Below are 7164 nucleotides of genomic sequence, written 5' to 3' on the forward strand. Positions count from 1 at the left end.
CAAACCGATAGCATAGATGTTTACACATCAAAAAAATGTTAGTACCTACGTAACGCATAACAGTTATTGATGCATATTACATCTATATATAATTCTACTGAACGTGTGTTGTGATTGAACTCCTCCTAAACGGTTGGACCGATTTGAATGAATTTTTTTGTATGCATTTGTGTGACACCCCTAATTGTTTAGATTCACAAAATATCCCTCTAGGTCCAACAAGAGGATGTGCCTAAACGGGGACTTTAAATATTATATTACAGCTATATGTACCTATAAAAATAAATTGTGCAGTACGTAGGTATGTCATATGTAATGACTACTACACCATTGATGACTTTTTTTTTAAATTTCTTATAACAACATTTTACAAGGACCATATTGTATTACATATTCAAGTTTTATGAACGTGCATAAAATATTTTATCGAACTAATTAAAAAAAAAAGTAATACAACTCGAAAATGTCTTATGCATAACATAAATAGCTTGAAAAGACTCTCAATGTTTCGAAAATTCTACTGTGCATAGAAATTGCTAGTCATCTGTACTTATAAACGTTCCGTAAAAATTTCACGTATCTACACTATGTAACATACACTTACCTACACTAAATAATAAAATCTATTTTTTCAAAACCGATTTGCTTCAAAAAATCTCAGTTTTTCATTAATTTGTTTGTGTTTTTCCTGACGCTTATAAAAGCTACTGGTAATTTTTTACGTTCACCACCAAGTACCAATCGGAATCACTTTCCTACCAGAAAAGATGTTGTTGAAGAAAATCGAAGCATTTTTACTAGCCTAATAGGTGCTGACACAATAAAATAAAAACTCACATCAATATAAAATCAATGGGTAGTGTTGTAAAAATTACTTTTAAAAAGTATTGAAGTAATTACTCAAATACTTTTGTGATAAAGTATTTAAAATACCACCCAAACACTATAAATAGTTAAGTATTTGAGTAATTCTAAAATACTTTTTATTACATGGTTTTCTTTAACTCACAATGTTTCATTAATTTTTGTTGTCATCAAACCTTGCGAGTTCAATTTAAGTCAATTCTACATGACCTAGGAGGCTCAAATTTTGTATGGAGGTCTAGGGTCGGTGACAATACATGACCCAGTTGTCAATTCTTGACCTGGACAACCAGGTCGCCGATGACGGGTGTACCTGGAGGTCATCTCCAGAGGCACAACAAATAGTGTATATTTATTAGGCGAATATTATAGATAAAAATAGGATATTAATTATATCACCGAGACATAGAACAATATTATTATAGATAGTTACTCGTTTTTCAATATTTAATCATTTTATACTAGTTCGTGAAGCATTAAAGAAACTCTTCAAGAATTTCTTCGGTGAGTTAATGACTATTATAATTATATTAATTTTAATAAATTATAGTTCATATATTAATATGAGTTGTAGAGATGTTTTCTTGATTTTATTACAAAAATAGTATTTATATGCAGTGGCGGCTCGTGCTAATGGTGCGATATCAGTATAGCACTCCCTATGTAATTTTAAAATAAAAATAAATTTGCAATTATATCTGTTATAGTAAATAGTAATAATTTAAGTTTACATTTTGTCAAAATAATTTAAATGATCAAAATATAGGTACCCAAATTTTAAGGATGACAGTAATGTGCTAAACAGTTCCCACCCGTTCTCGGTTTCTAGAAGGGGAAAAAAAGGTATCTGCATTTTAAATTTAGAATATATGCAAAATTGTAATGGTATGTATGTATGTATGTATGTATGTATGTATGTATGTATGTATGTATGTATGTATGTATGTATGTATGTATGTATGTATGTATGTATGTATGTATGTATGTATGAATGTATGTATGTAATGCCATATGAAATGTTATGTATGATTGACCCACGCAGAGACTCACTTTTTCGGAGGAAATGCAATATTTGCACTTGAGAAGGCCTTAAGGATCTACCCAACTAATGACCAAGTTAACAATCATAATCAAAAAGTGGGAAAAAAAAATGTATTATGTATTTATACATTTTATTTTACTACATATTTTACTTCAATTTAAATACTTTAACACATATTACATATTACATACTTATTATTAAATAAATTTAATAATCCTTATAAGAAAAAAACTAAAATTATAATTACATATAAAAATTATACATTAATAAAAAATTATTATTATTTATTATATCTTTTGAAATATTATTATTGAAAAAAATTTGTAATTTTAGTTTGTTTTTTATTTTGTTCCAATATTCCGAAAATATACTGTCCGTATTTGTATTGTGCGTATGTGTATATATGTACCCGTAATTACGATAATCGTGCAGCCACCAGATAATCACTATAATAAAGATAATCGTTGCGATAAATGTGAACTTTTATCTGCGATGAAAATTATTATACGTTATAATGTACCAACAGAAACTAGAAATAATCAACAAAAAGTGGGTAAGTGGATGTCGCTCTGCTGTACAGTAGGTTAGAAGTGGGTCACTGTATACTGGACAGTATTAAATTTGAATTCAATGATATAATATCACTGTATAAGAAAAACGATTCTGAGCGGAGACGGTATATCAGTCTATGTATTAGACATATAATATATACTTATCTATGGTATTAAAAAAAAAATTGACCTATAATAGGTACCTATAATAAATTCCAAATTAATCATATCATAATATCTATTAGGTACTTATAAGTTATAACGCGTTATACATCAACAAAAAACCGTGGTAAAATCATAGATATATAATAGTATACTTTAGAAGTTTCAAGTACCCACGAATAATATTATACAATCACAACAAAATAACTAAAAGAGTTATCCTAGGTTTTTAATATGTAATTTCGTCCAAATTTGTACTTAAAATGACTATAAAAATAAACTGTTTAAATGTATATTTTAGATTTTTTGGTAACAGAATTAATTACTTACGTGGAATCTTGTTTTAAATTTTTAATTCTTAGATACAAAAATTGAACATTTTATAAATTTTTAAGTACAAAATAATTTTTCAAATTAAAATTTGATAAATTTTGTCAAAATTTGATCTTTAAATGCTTATAAAAAAAAATTGTGCCTATGTATTTTTAATATTTTTCAACTGATATTGTAACAATATATCAGGAGCTTTGTATTAAATGCATACACTTTTTGGCCCAACAGATAAAACTTTATTGATATTTATAGAAAAAAAAACTAAAAAAATTGAAAACTGAAAATGTCCGTAAACAGCTCAAAAAGAGTCAAAATATTTTCAAAATTGTATGGTGTATAGGAAATGCTTATATAAACATTCAATAAAAATTTCATGTATCTGCAGTTATTCGTTTTTGAATTAGAACAAAATAAGGAAATCGCTACATGAGAAATCGAGTGAATATCCAATGTTGTAAAAATTTGAATTTCAAACGATCATAAAAATTTAATTTGACTTTCTTATAGATATTTTTTGTTTGATAAAGGTAGATAATCTTATAAGGAATCTTGTATTACATTTTCATATCTTAGATTTAAAAAGAAAAATTTTTATGAATTTCTAACTCGAAATAATTTGCAAATTTTCGTGATTTTTCCATATTTTGGTCATTTTTTGAAATTTAAATGCTTATAAAAAAAAACTGTGACTAACGATTTTTAATATTTTTCATCTGCCTTTGAAACAATATACTAGGAGCCTTCTATTAAGTTTTCAAGCTTTTTTATCCAACAAATAAAATTTTATTGATATTTTTAGAAAAAAAACTAAAAAAAAATGGAAAATGAAAATGTCCGTAAAGAGCTCAAAATAAATCAAAATATTTTCAAAATTTTACCGTGTATAGAAAATGCAAATATAAACAACCTGTTAAAATGTCATATATCTACGGTCATTTGTTTTAGAGTTACACCAAAAACCAAAATCGATTTTGCGTAAAAATTCCCGTTTTTCCTTAATTCGCTTTTGAAAACTACTGGGAAATTTTTACTCTTGACCCCCCAAAGTACCAACTAGATTCACTTTCCAATCATAAAAGTTACTGTTGAAGAAAATCGAAGCAGTTTTACTGTCCTAAAAGGTGATGACAGACACAAAAAAAAATAAAAAAAATAAAAATATAAGACTCAGAAATCTAAAATATTATTTAATTTTTCAATACCAATGTATTTCTAAATTATAACCAAAAAAGTTTATTTTCTACTATTTATGTTACGAAATTTAAGTCTTATAACCGAAATGTTGAGTTTTATAACAAATTTTTTTTTAATGTATTTGAATACGTCCGTTCCAGACGATTTTGAGTCCAATAAGCGACTGAATCTCATATCCGTGAGTCTTATAAGCGGTGTATACTGTATAGCCAAGGTCAGGGGTCGTCAACCTTTTCAAACAAGTGAGGTACATTTGAAATTTTTAGTCCCAGGTGATCGGCATCTAGGAGAATTTAGGTCTTTAGGAAGATATTTGTTTTATGAGCAAAAAAAGAATAAATATTTATTGTTTCTTCATAATGATAATAATAATAATAATGTAATATATTGATAATACACGAGAAATAGTAAAAAAAAATTTATTTATTACGCGATCAACCGATAATGGTAAAATTAATTTTTATAACAATCGACTTATAGTCCTAGAAAGATCGACCAGTCGATCGCGATCGACTGGTTGGCGACCCCTGGCCTAGGTAGTAGGTAATAGGTAATATGTACTTATAGACATGGGGGGGACAAGACATGGCATTTGCCCCCCCCCCCCTTGGAATTCAAATAGAATTGAATATTTTAACTTTTATTTTGATTTAATTATATTTGTAGCTTGTAAGTAACATTTTCCAGACGTTTATATTCTATACGATTAAGTAATTTGTTCTATATACTTAATATATTATCAAGTATATTGAAGATAATGATAAAAGTCATTGCAAACAAAACATTTACAATTTTAAATATATTACCTACAAGTAACAATACTAACCGTCTACAGAGCTGTTTACAATAACATTATTTTTTTGCAATAGGTAAAAAAACCTAACCATAAATAAAATTTATTTTGATATTTTAGGCAAATTAATAATGACCCAATCAAAATATAATAATATATTATATATTTAATCATAATATATTATATGAAAATTAGTATAACCGTATATGTATACCTACTTTTAGATTCTGAACGGAGCGATAAATGAATGTATTCATTTTACAATGATGTGTGTTTTTTTTATTTTTTTTTGTGTATTTGTAGACAATTAGTAGTCGAAATAATGCTTAAATTTTTAACTTCAGTATCTTGTTTGATGGGAAAGTGAATCTAGTTGGTACTTTTAAAAAGGTCAAATTCCCAATATTTTTCAAAAGCGCCCGGAAATCAAATAAAAATTAATGAAAAACGGAAATTTGGTTTTTGACAAAATCGATTTTGGCTTTCGGTTTAACTCTAAAACAAATGATCGTAAATATATTAATTTTTCACTGAATGTTTATATTAGTCTTTTCTATACATACCGTAATCTATATCACATTTTTAGAGATATAAAAAAAACGAGAAGAACGTCTTTATAAACTAAGTTTTTTAAAGTATAAAATTATTGTCTAAATAAATCGCTGGTAAATTTGGAATGTTCTTCACCAGGACTCGATATTCAACATCGTCTTGCTATTTTTATTTCCGGTCATCACTCCCAGTCCGGAACTTTATCGGCGGCTGTGTAATACGGATTTGCTGCGCGTTTCATCCGGCCACCAATCGTGTACTGTGGGGCGTTTGCAAAGGGCGACGCTGGGCCTGGTGGAGGGAAATAGGCGTTGGGCGCCGGTGTCCGTTTCCCTCGCATCTTTTCTTCAGACCGGCCGAGTATCACGGGCCTGGGCGTCTGCATCTTGAACCGTTCCAAGTTCACGGCCGAATAGCGCGCCGGACCGGGGGATGAATAACATGCCGCCGTGACCCGTCTGCCGCCAACGGCACGACCCGGTTCCGGATGCCGTCCCAGCATCGAATATACCGGCGCGGACGGCATATCGGGTGCCTGGCTCCCGATTGTGGTGGCCAAGGCGTAGGCGTTCGGCGCCGGCGTTCGTGATGATTTTTTCAATTCGTCACGTCTGATCCTACGGGTTTTTGCAAGATTTATAATCTGTACTCAGTAGATCAATAGCCTCTACTCGACCGCTTATTTTTTAATTTTATAATATAAAACTACGAAAAATTATAATCTATAATAACTAATTTTAATCTATCACTCCTGGGTTTTGTTGCCTTGCGGCTACAACCGCAGACCTCATATTAGCGCTGTGCGCTAGTTGAGAGCTATGGAGGTATGCGGTCGACGGACGGCGGTTGCAACCGCCAGTCGCCGGCCGTCCGCCAGAGATGGACCACACATCGACGGTGGCCGTTACCCGTCTACCGTTAAAACGGCCGAAACTCCGCAGGTGCGAGGCACCGGCCCCCACCTGCAACGGTATCACCGGCTAAACCACCGAAATCCAACAGCCAACTGAACGAAGCCAACTCCACGGCGTGAAGCCACTTAGACGGGCGGACGCCGGACATGGATCATCTGGCACCCTGGGCTAACCCGTCTCCCGTGCTGCCATTCGTAATACGTCATTGGTAGGACATTTTTCGACGACCGCCATCGTCTACCGACTTAAGGGACATTCGTAGGACAAGCCACCAGAAGTGGCCGTCCAAAGCTCCCCCGCCGGCCCTAGGAGAAAATGGACTGACGACTGACACTGGGACGCGTAGCCCGCTAACGGTGTGAACCGACGCCCGTATCCCCAGAGAGCTGGAGGCACCGCGGACAGGGTCGGTTGCCCTGTCCGCAACCGTGTCTCTTGAACCACGGGTCATTTACTTATAGCTGTCCACGGCCTGTTATTAGTTATTCACAGGCTACCCGCCTAAAACCGAAGTAGAGGGGAACGGGCTTCTCCTATCCAAAACCCGGAGACGCGATGTAATCCGTATAGCTACGGCTGCTACTCCCACAGCTGAAGATGGGCTGTGGTTTCGCTAGATTAAATAATATGAATAATAACTAACAGTATCGTCCCCCAGAAGGCAATTTACAAAAAAGGCTACCTTTTTAAAAAATGTTTCAAGGGAAATTCGGCCGACACTGTCTCGTACGGTTATACTGTATACTGTATTTTATATTT

This window comes from Acyrthosiphon pisum, chromosome A2, assembly GCF_005508785.2.
Source record: "Acyrthosiphon pisum isolate AL4f chromosome A2, pea_aphid_22Mar2018_4r6ur, whole genome shotgun sequence".
Classification (NCBI taxonomy): domain Eukaryota; kingdom Metazoa; phylum Arthropoda; class Insecta; order Hemiptera; family Aphididae; genus Acyrthosiphon; species Acyrthosiphon pisum.